Source organism: Hevea brasiliensis, chromosome 4, assembly GCF_030052815.1.
Source record: "Hevea brasiliensis isolate MT/VB/25A 57/8 chromosome 4, ASM3005281v1, whole genome shotgun sequence".
Lineage (NCBI taxonomy): Eukaryota > Viridiplantae > Streptophyta > Magnoliopsida > Malpighiales > Euphorbiaceae > Hevea > Hevea brasiliensis.
In genome coordinates this window covers 51,780,256-51,800,346 of record NC_079496.1, presented here as the reverse complement: position 1 = coordinate 51,800,346, position 20,091 = coordinate 51,780,256, and positions in this window count along the sequence as shown.

The window sequence follows — 20,091 nt, the reverse complement described above, 5'->3', positions numbered from 1 at the left end:
TCCCTTGATTTTAGTATCTACTTCTTTCTTGTGAGGTGGGGATCAAAATTAGTGAAATGACTTTGGTGTGTGGAGGTGGAAATGATGGAGATTAAGAAGCTTCAAGCAAATCGGCCATGGAGGATTTTCAAGCTCTTCATTTCGGCATGGAAGGAGGAATGAAGAAGATGAAGTTTTAGTGCAAGTACACCTGCCCACTTAATGTTTAATTTAATCCATAATGCTCCACTCACCACAAATTAATTATATTATATGTTTTAAAGTGTTATTTACTCAATTTATATCCTATTTTTGCTATTTACATTATGTGCCACTACTTTAATTTTTCATGACATTTTCCAAATATAATATCATGTATTTTTAATGGACATTTAGGTCAAAAGACAACTCGGGGTGTCAAATGGCCACAATGCCCCTGTTCGGGTTGCATTCCGGATTTTTCGGTAACACTGGGTTTTGTCCGTTTTTCGATTTCTCACTTTTCTTTGTACTAATTAATTAGTTTTTCTTTGATATTTCTAATGATATTTATACTTCAATTGATGTCTCTTTAAGTCCTAAAAATATTTTTCAGGGTTCTCCGCGATCCAAGGCTAGTCAACGGTCCACGCCGTGACTTCCCGGCGCGGTCACCCATCGCTAGGGTTCTCGGCTCGCTTAACTTGGTTATATTTCTTTGATATTATTTTTCCTTTGTTTTTCTTGTATTTTCTTTTCTTGTATTTCATTATTTTATATTTCCTCACTCATATCGAAGTGTAGTTCTAGGCATCCTAGTTGTCCGGACAACACTGGTCACTGGAACAGTAGAACGCACTACCGAACATAGGGGTGTTACAATTCTCCCCGCCTTAAAATAAATTTCGTCTTGAAATTTTACTTGGCATTAGTCTCTGAATAGCTGCGGTTGTTGTCTCCTCATATCCTCTTCACGTTCCCAAGTAGCTTCCTGGCCTGAATGATGGTTCCACAGCACTTTAACCAGGTGTATCTGTTTGTTCCTCAGCTGCTTCACCTCATATGCCAGAATTTCTATGGGTTCTTCCTCATATGAGAGGTCTGGATAGTACATGAGATGGGTCAGATCTGTACCTCTTTAACATGGACACATGGAAGACACTGTGTATCTTTGCTAACTCCGGAGGTAATGCCAACCGATATGCCAAAGGACCCACTCTTTCCAGAACCTCATATGGTCCAATGAAACGAGGACTCAGTTTTCCCTTTCTGCCAAATCTCATAATCCTCTTACAAGGAGAAACTTTGAGGAATACTTTATCACCCACTGCGTATTCAATATTTCTTCTCTTCAAATCAACATAGGACTTCTGACGGTCTGATGCAGCCTTGAGTCTATCTCTGATCAATTTGATCTTTTCCTCTGTCTGCTGAACAATTTCTGGCCCAATCATCCTCCTTTCACCTACTTCATCCCAACATAAGGGAGTTCTGCACTTTCTGCCATACAAAGCTTCATATGGAGGCATCCCAATGCTTGATTGATAGCTATTGTTATAAGCAAACTCAATTAAAGGCAAGTGTGTATCCCAACTACCTTCAAACTCAATCACACAAGCCCGTAGCATATCCTCCAATATCTGAATTACCCTTTCAGACTGGCCATCTGTCTGTGGGTGGAATGCTGTGCTGAAGTTCAATCTAGTTCCTAGGGCTCTCTGAAGACTACTCCAGAATCTAGAAGTGAATCTAAGATCTCTGTCAGACACAATTGATACTGGCACCCCATGCAATTTTACAATATCATATATGTACAATTTGGCCAATCTTTCCAGGCTATAGTCCATCCGAACTGGCAAAAAGTGAGCAGACTTGGTCAATCTGTCAACTATAACCCATACTGCATCATGACTATTCTGTGTTCTTGGAAGTCCTGTAACAAAATCCATAGTTATTCGTTCCCATTTCCACTCTGGTACTGGCAAAGGATGTAACAAACCAGCTGGAACCTGATGTTCTGCCTTTACTTGTTGACAAGTTAGGCATTTGAAAACAAATTCAGCTATATCTCTCTTCATACCCATCCACCAGTAATGCTCTTTCAGCCTTCTGTACATTTTAGTTCCACCAGGGTGCATAGTAAAAGGAGACTCATGTGCTTCCTTCATAATGATCTGTCTCAATTCAGCATCATTAGGAATGCACATTCTGCCCTGATGTAGCAATAAACCATCATCTTTCACAGAAAATTCAGGTTTCTTGCCCTGCTGGACTTCTTTCAGTAGCTTTTGATATTTATCATCACTCTGAGTAGCCATTCTGATTTGATCAATCAACACTGGCTGTACATGCCATGCAATTACTGTATGTCCCTCATCATTAATCTCTAAACTGGCATGCTGTGCTTTCAATTCATATACCACGGACAAAGGAGAAACTCTGAGACTTGCCATAGTATTGTGACTTAAGGTGTCAGCCACCACATTTGCTTTCCCTGACTGATAGTCTATTAAATAATCATAGTCTTTAATGAGTTCTAACCATCTCCTCTGCCTCAAGTTCAATTCCTTCTGGGTGCCTAAGTACTTCAAGCTCTTGTGATCTGTGTAAATGTAGCATTTCTCTCCATACAAATAGTGTCTCCAGATCTTAGGAGCGAAAACAATAGCTGCTAGCTCCAGATCATGTGTTGGTTAGTTCCTCTCATGTAGTTTCAGCTGGCATAATGCATAAGCAATGACATTCCGATCTTGCATCAGTACACAGCCTAAACCATTGTGAGAAGCATCACTATAAACTGTGTATTCTTTACCCGGAGTAGGTAAAGTGAGGACTGGAGCTTCAGTTAAATACCTCTTCAACTTATCAAAACTTTGCTGGCATTTATCTGTCCACTGAAATTTCAAATCTTTCCCGAAGCAGCTTGGTCAGTGGAGAAGATAACATAGAAAACCCTTTCACAAACCGGCGATAATATCTAGCTAAACCCAGAAAACTGCGAATTTCTGTGATATTCCTGGGCGGCTTCCAATTAAGGATAGCTTCTACCTTGCTAAAATCTACCTTAATCCCTTCAGCTGACACAACATGTCCCAAAAAGGAGATTTCTTTTAGCCAAAATTCACATTTCGACAATTTGGCGTATAGCTGTTTCTCCCTTAAAGTCTGTAGTACAATCCGCAGATATTTTTCATGCTCTTCTGCATTCCTCGAATATATCAAAATGTCATCAATAAACACCACCACAAATTGATCGAGATATGGTCTGAAGATAGTGTTCATCAGATCCATAAAAGCAGCTGGAGCATTTGTTAACCCGAATGGCATTACTAGAAATTCATAGTGGCCATACCGAGTTCTGAAAGCAATTTTTGGAATACTCTGCTCTTGCACCTTTGACTGATAATAACTAGATTGCAAATCAATTTTGGAGAATATAGCTGCACCCTTCAACTGATCAAATAGATCATCAATGCGTGGTAATGGATATCTGTTCCTTATTGTCACCTTATTTAACTGCCGGTAATCTATACATAAGCGAAGAGTACCATCTTTCTTCTTAACAAACAATACTGGCGCTCCCCAAGGTGACACACTAGGGCAGATAAAGCCCTTTTCAAGTAGTTCTTGCAACTGTATCTTCAACTCCTTCAACTCTGCTGGTGCCATTCTATATGGTGTTATGGAGATTGGATCCACACCAGGCATAACATTAATTTCAAACTGCACTTCTCTTTCCGGAGGTAATCCTAGCAATTCATCAGGAAACATATCTGGAAAGTCATATACTGTAGGGATGTCTTTCAATGCTGGACTCCCCACTTGGGTGTCTACTACATGTGCTAAGTATGCTTCACACCCCTTTTTGATCATTTTTCTGGCTAGTGCAGCCGAAGTGATGTTTGATGGCAATAACTACCTCTCCCCATGTATTACCACATCACTGTACTGAGGGAGACCAAATGTGACTGTCTTTCTCTGATACCAATCATGGCATGATGCCTGGCTAACCAATCCATGCCCAAGATGATATCATAATCTCTGAAGGGCATTTCAATGAAATCAGACAGAAAAGTGTGTCCTTGGATCACCAAAGGACAATCTCTATACATTCTATTAACCCTGACCTCCTATCCTAGTGGACTTGTTACTAGCACCTCAAAGTCCATTTTTGTACATGGAACAGCAATGCAATCAATGATGCTAGCACTCACATAAGAATGGGTAGAACCCGGATCAAATAACACAAACAGATCCTGATTAAAAGTTGAGAAGGTACCAGCCACAACATCAGATGTCTCGGCCTCTTCTCTCTGTCTCATTGCATAGACTCTGACTGGAGCACTGTCTTGCTCTGAATGTTTCACTGTGCCTTGGTTGCCTGCTGGGCTACCTCTACCCCTGCCTCTAACTCTGCTGGGTGGTTGTGAACTTCTGGTGACAGGGCTCTGAACTGACCCTTCTGCAGTAGTAGGAGGTGGTCCAACTCTGCGACTACTGGTGCAATCCTTGGCAAAGTGTCCTATGCCTCCACAGTTATAACAGGCTCCAATAGCCTTATAGCATATCCCACCATGATATCTTCCACAAGTTTCACATTGGCGGGAAGGGTAGGAACCTCTGGTACTCTGCTGACTAGATAGAGGAGGTTTCTGTCCTGAATGTCTTCCCCTACCAGACTTCTTGCCACCTCTGCTGTGTCCCCCATAATTCTTCCTCTTTCCAGTAGGACCACTGGAACTCTATTCTACTGATTTTCCCTCTTTTTCTGTCTTTTCTGATTTCTTTTTCTCAGGAGCAGCTTCAGACTCAATTCTTTCCAACTCTAGGGCTTGAGAAACAAGTTTAGAGAAGTTAGTGTGTTTGAATCTGACCACTTGTAATCTGATACTGGGTTTCAAGCTGGTTTTAAACCTCTTGCATCTCTCCCTGCTGGTAGCAAGTAAACTTACTGCATAATGGCTCAGGCGGGAAAATTCTCTTTCATACTCAGCCACTGATCTGCTCCCCTATTTCAGACTTAGAAACTCTTGTAGCTTCTGGTCTACATAAGCATCAGGGACATATTTTTGTCTGAATTTCCTGAGAAAGTCATTCCATGTTAGCACTGCAGGTTCTACCAAGCTGTGGGGAATGGTTTTCCACCAGTCATAAGCATCCCTCTGTAGCAAAGATACAGAGTATTCAAATCTGAGCTCCTCCGTGCAATGCAGTTTCTTGAATACCCTATCCATCCTCTCTAACCACTATTCTGCCTCTAGAGGATCTATTGTCCCCTTGAACTCTGTAGCCCCATATTTCATCAATTTTTCATACTGTCTAGTAGGAGACTGTGGTTGTACCACTGGTGTCTGTATTGGGACTTGAGTAGGCACATTACCAGCCATTTGTTGGAACATTGCAGCCATCTGCTAAGCGAACTGAGCAGGAAACTGCAGATGCTGCGGTGTCTTTCTTGAACCACTGACATTGTGTAGGGCTGGGGCATCCCCTTGCACCTCAGCCTCTATAGATTGATCGACTGAACGATCACCCTCTTCCATAGTCAATGCGAGGATCTTAGATCTCCTGAAGAAATAACACAAGGAGATTTCCTCCCGTTAGTGCATATTTATAATGTAATGTACTGTATGTATCAAATAATGATATTGAGTAGTTGTACTATGAAGAAAGAATATTCAAGTAACAGGTGAAAACAGAATTTAAAAACTAGCTCTGATACCACTAAAACATGTCACACCCTACCCCTCTGTAAGGCATAACATGATCCCGTAGTATACCTAATGAATTATCAACTTCATCTCCTGATAACCTATTAAATACACTATAAGGGATTTTAAAACTTTTCATACTTCTTTTTACAGTGGTGAGAACAATTTACAGGTGTTAAAAACCTTTTTGAACTGAAGTGAAACAGCTAGCACATTTAGACTATTAGTGACTTCTGTAAAAATTTTGGCAGAGTACCATCTATACTTTGGATAAAACGGTTCTTCAGAAAACCTGTAAAAAGCACTTCAATATTTTTCTCAATCTCAACTCCAACAGTTAAACACCACAATATTTTTCTCAACTCAAATCCCCAATAAATTTTCAAAGACTGAGATAAAAGAAATACAGTGCAAATTTTACAAGACAAGATAACTCATAATTTATTTTACAACTTCAATGTACAATTTTAATTTACAACTACTCAAAACCAAGAACAATATATACATACAGTGAACATACATTACAGTACAAAATGCAAAATGTGGTATACTCAATATACCCGATGATCTCTCGCTGAATGCACTAGCAGCCTAGTCTACTGCTCTGTCCGTCTGTCTACCTGCGACAGCAATGTCTATCGCTGAGACAAAGTCTCAGTAGTGCACAACATTAACCAATTACAACTTTAAATCACAATTCATAAATCATATAAATGATGGATACGTAAAACCATAGTTAAATTTAAGACAATGAATGTCACAAGGAATTTAACACAATATCACAATAAATCTCAGTAATCAAAACATAGTTAAATTCAAATGACAGTGAATGTCAATAAGAATTTAAACTCTATTTCACAAATTATCAAAGCTCATAATAACATAATTTAGTCAAATAATTTAAGAATACAGTGTTGCCAATTCATACACAACTTAAGCCATGACACAATTTTTCGATCAATGCCGCGTTGTACACCACGACAAAGCAATCATAACCCCACTAATTGAAATCAATGAGGAAGGAAGCTAGCTATATAATGAGTACTCATCCGATCTACAACCTCAACTGGTAAACCAGAGAGGGAGAAAAATAAACGATCACAACCCCATAAATGGAGAAGGAATGATGTGATACTATCATGCTAAGTGTGAACACAAAATCAATTCCAAACATTTTATTCAAATGATTCGTGAGAATCCAATAAATTTCCAAAGTCATAATTTCATTCACAAAATGGCAACACAATTCATATTAACTTCAATTTTCACAAATCACACTAAATTAATTTTTTCACAGTGCTAAGTGTGAACACAAAATCAATTCCAAACATTTTATTCAAATGATTCGTGAGAATCCAATAAATTTCCAAAGTCATAATTTCATTCACAAAATGGCAACACAATTCATAATTAACTTCAATTTTCACAAATCACGCTAAATCAATTTTTCCACAGTTTCAAACCATTTACAATGCTTTTCAAGCAATAAGTATCCATTCAAACACATTTCCATAATTGAAAACAATAATATACAAATAGTCATAATTTATTTCAATTGAAAAATTCAAAAGAAATAACTGTTGTGCACAAACCTCTGATAACTGTCTCCTGGTCTTGACTCAGTGTTTCCTTCCCTTTCCCTGAGTCTTTGCTAACTGAGAAACACAATTTGAGGTGTTTCAGTACTCATTTAAACTGTCTCTAACAATAATGCTTGATAATTAATTCACTGAATTCTACTATTTACTTAGTCAACCTAATATGTCGACCCTCGATGCATTCTAGGTAAATTAGGTTTTAATGTTACTAATATGTCACATTCAATAGTCTTTTAGGGTTGGTACATATTACTAAACTCATTTCCATGTATCTTGCATTTTTTTGCAATTTGCTAGATTCCGGGGTACTAGTTTGACCTAGCCGGACGACCTAGTTCCCTTAGTTCTCGGGTTTCGGTCAAAACTACAAACTTGTAGATCTATGTCTTATTGCAAGCGGGGCAAAATTTCAGGTCATTCTGAGTTATGTAGACCAAGTTATGGTCATTTTACTATTGCTGGTCAAAATGCATCAAAATTGTTCACTTTAGGTCATTTTAGGTCAATTTTGGTTCGGCCTGTTTTTGGACCCGAGGTTTTGCAAGCTGTTTGACTTGCTTATGGTCATTTATGGGCTTTAGTGTGTTCATAAGACTTGTAGATATAGGTCTTAACTATTCATGGTCAAAATTTCAGGTCAATTGAACCTATTTTGAGTGAGTTATGGCCTAAATACTAACTGCTACCCAATTGGTCAATTTTCAGGCCTTAATTGCACTAATCCGGATTTGGTCATTTTTCAAGCTACCTTACAAGAAGAATTTTGGCAAGCTTCCTTCATGAAAGTTGGCACATTTTGTGCCTAGTTTCACCTCCAATTGGTCTCATATCAATTGGAGGCACACACTTAAGGTTCTAACCCCAGAACACAAACTGCCCTATTATATTTTGTTCATACTCATCAAAGGTCACCTTTAACACTTGCCAAACTTCACATTCATGCGAATTCTGGTTTGTACCGTAACCTAAACATATTTTCCCACATATTGTTGATCATTTTGGCAGCTTATAATCACATTCAACATACACCATAAAGTATAGAATTTGTCCAACTCAATTACAATAATTTAACCACCTATTCATGCTCATTTACATGTCCAACCTCACACCATCACACATATACCCAAGCTGCCATAACAACCATCACAATTCAACATTATTATACCATAATCCAAACATAAAATAACATCCTTATGGTTCACCAAACCAGGCTACTGATTCATGCATTTACATTCCGTTAATTCCCAAGCTTCAAATTTCAAATACACATTCACATATACTAAGTATACATCACCCAAATAATTTCCTACACACATAAACATTTAATCAATCCTTTAATCCACCATTTACAAGCAAAAATAAACTGTCTTCAAGGAGTTTCCATGGCTGCCAAAAGTACACATCCCCCTTTAAACATCAAACCTCAAAAATCTCTCCATAAATCAAATACCCATAACATCTTTACAAACTTTAATAAAACAAAAATAAAAAACACAAACTTACCTATTGATGAGGCTTGTTAAATCTTCACCAAACTCCCTTAATTTTAGTATCTACTTCTTCCTCATGAGGTGGGGATCAAAATTAGTGAAATGACTTTGGTGTGTGGAGGTGGAAATGATGGAGATTTAGAAGCTTCAAGCAAATCGGCCATGGAGGATTTTCAAGCTCTTCATTTCAGCATGGAAGGAGGAATGAAGAAGATGAAGTTTTAGTGGAAGTACACCTGCCCAGTTAATTTTTAATTTAATCCATAATGCTCCACTCACCACAAATTAATTATATTATATGTTTTAAAGTGTTATTTACTCAATTTATATCCTATTTTTTGCTATTTACATTATGTACCACTAATTTAATTTTTCATAACATTTTCCAAATATAATATCATGTATTTTTAATGGACATTTAGGTCAAAAGACAACTCGGGGTGTCAAATGACCACAATGCCCCTGTTCGGGTTGCATTCCCGATTTTTCGGTAACACCGGGTTTTGTCCGTTTTTCGATTTCTCACTTTTCTTTGTACTAATTAATTAATTTTTCTTTGATATTTCTAATGATATTTATTTCTAATGATATTTATACTTCAATTGATGTCTCTTTAAGTCCTAAAAATTTTTTTCAGGGTTCTCCACGGTCCAGGGCTAGTCAACAGTCCACGCCGTGACTTCCCGGTGCGGTCACCCATCGCTAGGGTTCTCGGCTCGCTTAACTTGGTTACATTTCTTTGCTATTATTTTTCCTTTGTTTTTCTTGTATTTTATTTTCTTGTATTTCATTATTTTATATCTCCTTACTCATATCGAAGTGTAGTTCTAGGCATCCTAGCTGTCTGGACAACACTGGTCACTGGAACAGTAGAACGCACTACCGAACATAGGGGTGTTACAAACTAAACACTATCAAATCCAACACCCTAACAAGCTGGCCGAAATTTAAGTTTGTCCCCCAACACTTGTTTTCATTTCATTTAAAGTTTATTTCTAAGTTCAATAATTTAGAAATGCAAAAATCAAACTAAAAGGGTCAAGTTTGCTTACTAACCTTACTTAGAACTTCAAATCCTTCAATTCTCTATCTTTTGCCCTTTCTTTCCTCTTTCAATCTTCTTCTTAAGTTGAGTTAACAAGCTTTGATGAGGTGTTTATGGAAAATATTAAGGTTTAGTGAGGGAATTCAAGCTTGAGTGCAAGCTTCAATAGAGTTTTGGTGAGAGTGAGGGAAAGAGAGAGGTGAGGGACGACAAAGATGAAGATGAGTGTTTTCTATTATTTTTTTTTTCTTTTTCTTTTATTAGTTTATCCCTTAGGAAGACCAAAATTTAAATAAAATAAATTTTAATTATAATAATTATTGCATCATGCATGAGGTCATGCATGATGTCATCACTTTTAACTTTTCTTTTTTTTTTTTTTTTCTATTTATTTGTTTTTCATTAGTTCTTTAATTTAATTTCCGATTCTGAAATTTTCTTTTCTCCGATTTTATTTGACAGTTAGGTCAGAAGTTAGCTCTCGGGATCAATTGACCAAATTGGCCCTCGCCGGTTCGACCCAGTTTACAAATAATTCAATATTTCTTTCGGATCCTTGACCTAATTATTTGACTGGCTTAATAATTCTTTTTCATGATTTTCTCTTTTTCACTATGTTCGCAATAGTCCTAAGGACCGCAGCGTCACATTTTATGGGTCGAAATATGAGTTTAAATCGACTTTGCAATCCTTCCCAAGAAGGTCACCCATCGCTATGACTATCGGCTCATTTAACTTCTTATGTTCTGTTTTTCTTATTTATACTTAACTAATTGACAATTACTAATTCTGTGTTCAGAGCTTATCTAGTTGTCTTAAGTGTGGTTCTAATCCCCTTAATTGTCCGGACTGACACCGGTCATCGGAATAGTGAAATATATCAGGCTATGCAAATAGAGGTGTTACAGTGGTGGTATGATTTGCATGAGTTTGATTGAAATAAAAGTGTACATGAGCTTGAATAAGTTGAGAAATTATGTTTATATGTTTTGATTTAGTAAAATGTAACAAAATTAGTGAGTTAGGGTTTTGGACCTAGGGTTTTGGAAGACAAATTTTGAGAATTGGTCAAATGGTGTGTTTGACCTTGTTTGAGCTGAAAAATGGTCATGTATGACCAATTGTGGTATGTTGGAAGTGTTGGAATCAAATGGAAATTCAAATTGGTTATGGACATTCTGCAGGCAGCAGGACCAAGGTCCCTTTCAAGGATCAAAATTGAAAATTTACCAACTCAATTGGTGTGAGGCCAATTGGGAATGAAACTAGACACAAAATGGCACATTTTTCATTCAAGAATCATGCCTAGAAAGTGACCAAAACCTAGGGAATAAATTGACCAAATTCAGAAATGGGTGTGTTGCCCTATACAAAAATGACCAAATGAACAGTGTTTGTTCATTTGGCCATAACTTGGGCTAGACAGGTCCAAATGACCTGAAATTTTACTAGTAGAAAGCTGAGACATAGCACTAAAACTTTCATGAGGAAAAAAAACTCAAATTATGCACTTAACCAAGTCATTTAGCCACCCAAAATTAGTGACCTAAAACTGCCAGAACTAAATTTGGTGCCCAGAAAATCTGGGTTAGACCAATCCGGCCAGCCATGTTCAAATGGCTATAACTTGAGCTGAAAAACTCCAAATGGAGTGATTAAAAAAGGGAAATAAATTTAAGACAATAAGGAACAATTTCTATGAAGAAAACTTGGCCAAATTCTAACAGCAACATGACCAATGGAACAGTGCAAAATACGTCACCAAAACTGAAAATTAGAAAGTTTGCGTAAAAGACTTAAGTTTTGAGAAAATGACCAAAACCAATAAGTTAGGTAACCAAAATGTGGTATGTGGGTATAATTGGATTTCCCATACCTATTAAGCATAAGAAAGTCAATATTTTGACTTGAATAGTACCATGAATAGTAACCTCAATATGAAAATTTTCAAGAATGTAAGTTTAAGCATATTGGGGCTAGAATTGAACATATATAAATTAATTATTGAAATTATTGTGAGGCAAAGATACTGAGACACTATAAATTTCATGTTTTAGTTGAAAAAAGACCCGAAAGATCTAAGAGACTGAGTCAAGGCCTAGAGATGACTCATGTCAGGTTTGTGCACAATAAATCTTATTTCATCATTTTCTTATTATCGATTTGATTGGGTATGATTTATGAAAATTTGGTGTTAATCATGAATGGTGTTGCCACTTTGTGAATAAAACTATGACTTTGGAAATTTATCGGATTTCTCATGAATTATTTGAATAAAATGTTTGAAATAGATTTGTGATTCACACTTAGCATGACAGTGCCTTATTATTCCTCCTCCATTTATGGGGTTGAGATCTATTATTTTCCTCCCTCTCTGGTTTACCAGTTGAGGTTGTAGATCGGATGAGTACTCATTAGCTAGCTAGTCACCTCCCTTATTAATTTCGATTAGTGGGGTTATAGATTGCTTTGTCGTGGTGTACAATGCGGCATTGATCGGAAATTTTGTGCCATGGCTTAAGTTGTGTAGGAATTGGCAACACTATGTCTATTAAATTGTTTGACCAAAATTGTGCTATAATGAGTTTTGATAATTTGAGAAATATTTAAATTGTGATTTATCAATGAATGTTATATGTACTGTATTTCAAATTTTTATTGTGCACCACTGAGTATTTTTGTACTCAGCGATAGCTTATTTTGCTGTCGCAGATAAGGGCAAGGAGAAAGCAGCAGGGTGAGCTGCTGAATTGACAAGGACTTCACTGATCTTTTTGTACGAGTATTTGTTTATACCCTTGTAGTTATTTGATGTAAATATTATAATGTCATATGTATTAATGTAAAGTTAAGTAGTTGTACAGTAAATTGTAATAATGTTATTTTAGATTTTTCTTTTGTAAATTAAGATCTGTATTAAGTATATGCAATATGAATGAATTTATGAAGCATTTGAGATGACAAACTTTGGTTGAATTGTGGACTTAAATTGAATTGTGTTGAATTGAGTTGTTTTGGTGTTGGGAGTTGTGGAAATAATTATTGGAAGTGTTTTTACAGGTTTTTGAAGAACTGTTTTCTCAAAATACAAATGGCACTCTGTCGAAATTTTTTCAAAATTTGCGGACAAATAAAAATGGACAAAAATTTTTACTAGTTTTGAAACTTCAATTAAATGTTTTTAATTTCTACTAAAATGCTCACCACTTCCAAAAAGTAAGAAAATGGTTTTAAAATCCCTTGCAGGGTACTTAATGAGTTATCGGTAGGTGAAGTTTGGTAGTTCATTAGGTATTCTACGAGATCATGTTATGCCTTATAGAGGGGTAAGGTGTGATATGTTTTAGTGGTATCAGAGCATGGTTTTGCAATGAATTTTGACTATGTATGTGAATATTTCTTTGATAAGTACAACTGCTCAAGTGTCTTTAATTGATACATATGACATATTTACATCATGAATATGCACTAACGGAGGTCAACCTCCTTGTGTTTGATCTCAGGAAGTAGAAATTTTTTTGGGAAATAGAATGGAAGAGGGAGATCGTTCCGTGGAGCAATCTGTCGAGGCTAAGGTCCAAGGGGAAGCCCCAGCACTCCAGAACGTGAGTGGGTCAACCACTGCAGCTCCTACTCCAGCACTGCAGTTTCCTGCTCAGTTTGCACAGCAGATGGATGCATTTTTCCAACAAATGGCAGAAAATATGCCACCTCAAGCTCAGATGCAAGTACCTGCAGCACAACCATAGCCCTTGGTTCGGCAATATGAAAAATTAATGAAATTTGGGGCCACCGAGTTTAAGGGCACTGTGGATCCACTGGAGGCAGAACAGTGGTTAGAGAGAATGGAATGGGTTTTCAGAAAGCTGCAGTGTGTAGAAGAGCTGAAGTTCGAGTACTCTATTTCTCTATTGCAAGGGGATGCATATGAATGGTGGAAGATCATCCCCCATAGCCTGGTTGAGCCATCTGTGCTAACATGGGCAGACTTCCTGAGGGAATTCAGGCAGAAGTGGGTCCATTATGCTTATATGGATATGAAGTTGTAAGAATTCTTGAGCTTGAAGAAAGGAGACAGAACAATAGCAGAGTATGAGCAGGACATTTCAAGGCTAAGTCATTATGCTGGAAGCTTAGTCTCCACCCCTAGAGACAGATGTAAGAGGTTTGACGCTGGGTTGAGGCCTAGCTTAAGAATGCAAGTTGTGGGATTCAGACACTAGAATTTTTCTGAGCTGATTTCACAAGCCCTGGAACTGAAAAAGATAGAATTAGAAGGGGCGGTGAAGAAGGGCACTCAAGAGAAAGAGAAGACTGAAAAGGCTACGGGCCAAGCTACTGAGAGTAGTTCTGGGAAGAGGAAACAGTTTGGGGGATCCAGCTCTCGCAGATCTAGCAGAGGCAGATTATCTGGCCAAAGACCACCACGGTCTGGTCAGCAGACCTAGCAGGTATCTCGAAAAGCTTTATCAATCCGGCAGTGTGAGACTTATGGTAGAACACACGATGGGGTGTGTTTCAAGGCCACTGGTGCATGTTTCAACTGTGGAGGGTGCAGACATTTTGCTAAAGATTGTACTAGTCCATGCCAAGCTGGACCTTCTGCTATATCTAAGGGATCAACCCAAGTCTCTACACCTAGAGGGTCACAGCCAGCTGGTCGACGTAGAGGCAGAGGTAGGAGTCCTGGTAGCACTCATGGAAGTTAGAGTACTATTAAACAGCCAAAACCAAGTGGTGCACCAGCTAGAGTCTGTACCATGAAATAGAGAGAGGAGGCTGAAACATCAGATATAGTAGCTGGTATTTTCTGTCACACCCTACCCCTCCGTAAGGCATGACATGATCCCGTAGTATACCTAATGAATTACCAACTTCGTCTACTGATAACCCAGTAAATACACTACAAGGGATTTTAAACCTTTTCTTACTTCTTTTTACAGTGGTGAGCACTATTTACAGGTGTTAAAAAAAATTTTTTAACTGAAGTGGAACAGCTAACACATTTGAAGAATTAATAATTTCTGTAAAAATTTTGGCAGAGTGCCATCTGTATTTTGAATAAAACAGTTCTTTAAAAACCTATAAAAAAAGCACTTCAATTATTTTGTTCAATCCCCAAACTCCAATATTCAATCAACACAATATGTTTCTCAACATTTGCCAACTCAAATCCACAATAATTTTTCCAGTGTTTTCAAAAGCTAAGATAAAAGAAATATATCACAAATTTTATAAGCCAAAATAATTCATAATTTATTTTACAACTTCAATGTATAATTTTAATTTACAACTGCTCAAAACCAAGAACACTATATACATACAGTGAATATACATTACAATACCAAATGAAAAATATGGTATACTCAATATACCTGATGAACTCTCAATAAAGCATTAGCAGCCTAGTCTACTGCCCTGTCAGTCTGTCTACCTACGACAGCAATGAAAAGCTATTGCTGAGCCAATGTCTCAGTGGTGTACAACATTAACAACATGCAACTTTAAATCACAAATCATAAGTCATATAAATAATGGATACTTAAAACCATAGTTAAATTCAAATACAGTGAATGTCATAAAGAATTTAAACTCCATTTCATAATATCACAATAAATATCAATAAATCACACACACACAGCTTAATCATGTTGCTAAAATTCTATTCATCCCAAAAGCCGATGGCTAGTGAGGAATAACATAGCTAGCTAGCAATAATATGAGTACTCATTCTATTCGTCCTCAACAGGCACACACCTCAACACTTCAGCCAGAGAGGGAATTTAAAGTCAATTCATCCCACTAGACAAGCTAGCGAGGAATTCAATCAATATACATGATAGCTGTGGTTTCAAATCATTTACAATGTTTTTCAAGCAATAAGTATCCATAAAATATCATTAAGACAATTTTTCACAATTTAAACAATAATAGACAATTTGTCATAATTCATTTCAATTGAAAAATTCAAAAGAAGTAACTGCTATGCACAAACCTCTGATAAATGTCTCTTAGCCCTGACTCAGTGTTTCCTTCTCCTTCCCTAAGTCTTTGCTAACTGAAAAACAATTTGAAGTGTTTCAGTACTCATTTAAACTGTCTCTAAGAATAAAGCTTAATAATTAACTTATTGAATTCTATTATTTCCTTAGTCAACCTAAGATGTTGACCCTCGATGCACTCTAGGTGAATTAGGTTTTAATGTTACCAATGTGTCATATTTAATAGCCTTTTAATGTTGGTACATGTTACCCAATTCATTTTCAAGTATATTGCATTTTATTGCAATTTGCTGGATTTCGGTATACTAATTTAACCTAGCCGGATGACCTAGTTCCCTCGGTTTTCAGGTTTCGATCCAAACTATAAACTTGTAGGTCTATGTCTTATTGCACGCGGGGCAAAATTTCAGGTCATTCTGAGTTGTGTAGTCCAAGTTATGGTCAATTTACCAATGCTGGACAGAATGCATCAAAATGGTAACTTTAGGTCATTTTTAGGTCACTTTTACTTCGGCCAGTTTTTGAACCTGAACTTGCGCAAGCTATTTGGCTTGGTTCTGGCCATTTCTGGGCTTTGGTATCATCATAAGACTTGTAGATATATGTCTCAACTATTCATGGTAAAAAGTTCAGGTCAATTGGACCTGTTTTGAGTAAATTATGGTCAAAACACTAACTACTGCCTAAATGGTCAATTTTCAGGCTTTCAAAGCACTAATATGGATTTGGTCATTTTTCAAGTCACCTTTTAAGCAGAATTTTAGTAAGCTTCCTTCATGAAAGTTAGCACATTTTGTGCCTAGTTTCACCTCCTATTGGTTTCATACCAATTGGAGCTACACACTTAAGGTTCTAAGCCAAAACATACACTGCCCTATTACAATTTATTCATCCTTTACCAATTACACATCCTATGCTTACCAAGTTCACTCTTCCATGCCAATTCTGGTTTGTACCATAACATTAACACATTTAGCAACACATTTTTGGTCATTTTGGCAGCTTGTAACCACTCACAACATACACACTATAGTACAGAATTTTCCAAGTCCAATTACAATAATTAACCACAAGACATACCTCATTTACATGTCCAAATTCAACCCACTATACACATATCCAAATTCAAACAATTATTCATATACACATGCTGCCATCAATGACAACATAATTTAATAATATTTCATGAACTCAAACACTTTAATCTTCTTCATGAGGCTGCCACAAGTTTACACATACCCATCAATTTCCATTTTCACTTTTCAAGCTTCCAAATCAAACCTTACACATGGAATTCAACTACAATACAATCAAACATTTAAATCATCATTCAAACCACTATTTACATGCAAGAATAAGCTGTTCTTATTGAGGTTCCATGGCTGCCAAAATGTACATTTCCACTAATTCATCAAACTTAAAAAATCCTTCCACAAATCAACTACCCACAACACCCATTCAAAGTTTAATGAAACCAGAATTAAAAATACATACTTACCACTTTTGAGATTCTTCAAAACCTCACCAAAACTTAAATTTCTTGCTGCCTTAATGTTTCCCAAGATGTGTGGACAAGGTTTAGTGAAGGAAACTAGTGTGAAAAGTGGTTAGAATTGAGATGCATGGAAGGTGATGAAGCTTCGGCCATGGTGTTTCAATGGAGGCTCACTTCGGCTTGGTGTTGGGAGGTTGAAGATGAAGAAATAATTCTGTCCACAAGGCATATATAGGTCCCATAAAATATAATTAGTGGAGCACTAACCTTAGTTTAGGATGAATAAATTCCCAAGTTTCACAATTTGTAATTTATGCCTCACACTTCCACTATTTGTATTATGTACCATATTTCTTATTTTTCATGACATTTCTAAGTGTAATATGTGACACCCCTTACCCGTCAACAGTGTAGCCGAGCAAGTTATGCCACTCAGTGTGTCAGAACACCAATTCATATTTCAATTTCAATTAATCTCTTTTAATTCATTTATTTATAATTTTTGATAAATCTAAATTTTTCCGCAAATTTTATAGAAAATCCGGCAAAGTGCCGGCTATAAATTGGAAAAACAGTTCTTCTGAACCTGTTAAAAACACTCCCAATAATATCATCACCTTATTCTCAATCAACCTCCAATATATTCTCAACAATTTCTCAATTCACTTCAATATCTCAAAATTCAATTAAATTCAAACCACAGTCAACTCAATAAAAAAAAATGCTCAATTTATTACTGAACATGTTTCATAGATATTTACATCAAAAGCATAATTACATGAATTTATAATATACATTACAGAAGGTTACAAAATACAAAATATCAAAATATCAAAATGGCCTAATGTCCTACCAAATGCACTGCAATGTGAGGTGACTCTGAACTTTGAGTGCAGATATGAAGGCTCACCCTGTGTGAGGTCTGCTGGACTCCCCAGCTATGTCTCCAGTACCTGCGCGTGGAAAAAGCGACGCGCTAAGCAATTCTGCTTAGTGGTGACAATATAAAATAGAATAAAATAAAATAAAATAAAATAAGGCATGTGTGCAAAATGTATATTTACATTTTTGGGGTGGACTAAATTTCAAATATTTATTGCAATATTATTCGATTAAAGTTTGGTAAAATTTATTAATACTGCCCGAGTAACCTACACTAGTTGACTGGACTGGATAAACGGGTAAAGTGGTACTGGGTACTAAGTACCTCGGACCATCACACCATCGGTCACATTGTGTCTCCCGGTGTGCAACAGAACAGCTAATAAGCTGTGACAATTATCGGGAATTAAACCCGAGTATAATAACTCATTATCATAGCCAAAGGCTATTATGTCATTGAATGGCATGGGAAGCCATGAAATACAGAATGGCATAAAGCCATATGCAGTACTGCTAACAGAACCCTATTGGCATGCCAACCTATCCAAACCAATCATATTAGACCTACTAGGGCATTTAACACTTTTAATTTGTGTAATTCTTTGAAATTGAAATTTTTATGACCACTATTCATTTCATTAGTCAACCAAAATGTTGAATTTTACATTGACAATAGGTAATTTAGTTTAAATATCATCAACATACCATATTTTTCATTTTAAACTTGTTGGTATTGGTTGCCAATACCATCTCTAAGCTTAATGCGAATTGGACAGAATTTTCAATTTTCAAGCCTTGGGTTTACTGTTCCATTAGTTCTCATTGCGATTGGGAATTTGGAAAAATGGTAAACATGAAAGTTGTTCCTCATTTTGTCTAGTTGAATTTCATTATTTGAATCACTCCATTTGGAGTTTTGTAGCTCAAGTTATGGCCCAAAAACCATAACTGGCCGGATTGGGCAGATTCCAAAAATCTGGGCAAAATTGGTTCTGCCAGATTTGGTAACCTAAGTTTGGTTGGCAATTTGACTAAGTTATGGTCATGATTTGGGTCAAGTTTCTTCATGAAAATTGTTGTTCTATATGTCACCTTATTGCTGGTAAAATTTCAGGTCAATTGGACCTTGCTAGATTGAGTTATGGCCAAATGACCAAATACTGTTCATTTGGTCATTTTGCTCAAGCAGATTGCAGGTCACCCGAATTGGAGCAAGGTTTTGGTCCACTTAGTTTGGTCTTATGGGCATGGTTTCTTCACCAAAGTTGTGCCATTTTGTGTCTAGTTTCATGTCCATTGGCCAAACATCAAATGAACCTCTACAATTTAAGTTATGGCTGTCCAAACAGACTGGACTCACATCCAAACCTGCAGGTCACACAAGGCAGCCACTCCAACCTCAAATCCCACAACCCAATTCACTTCATTTTTGATTCAAACCAAACCAAATGGTCACTAATTGACCATTAAAACTTAATTTCACCATTACATGATCAACATCTCAATTTTGGGTCCAAACCCTAGCTCTACCATTTCAACTTTTCGAACACATAAAATCAATGGATCAATTCACACTCCTAATGATGCATATATAAGTTTAAAGAATTAATTGTCACTAACCTTTAATGGAGCTAATCTCAAGCTTGTAAGAACTCTTCCTTTTGATTTCTTTTTGCTCCCAAAAGCTTTACTAAGAGGAAAGAACAAGAATTTGTGTTGGGAACTTAGGCTTTAGTTGGGTAAAAACCAAGAAAAGCAAGCTTGGTAAAGCTTGGCTATGGTGGACAATGGGAGAGCATGGGTGACGTTTTTGAAGAGAGAAAGGGCTGCTGAAATTTTCTAGAATTCTGCCTCATTTATCCCTTTTTATTGAATTTTAATTGTCTTGCTTTAATGTGATTGGCCATAGC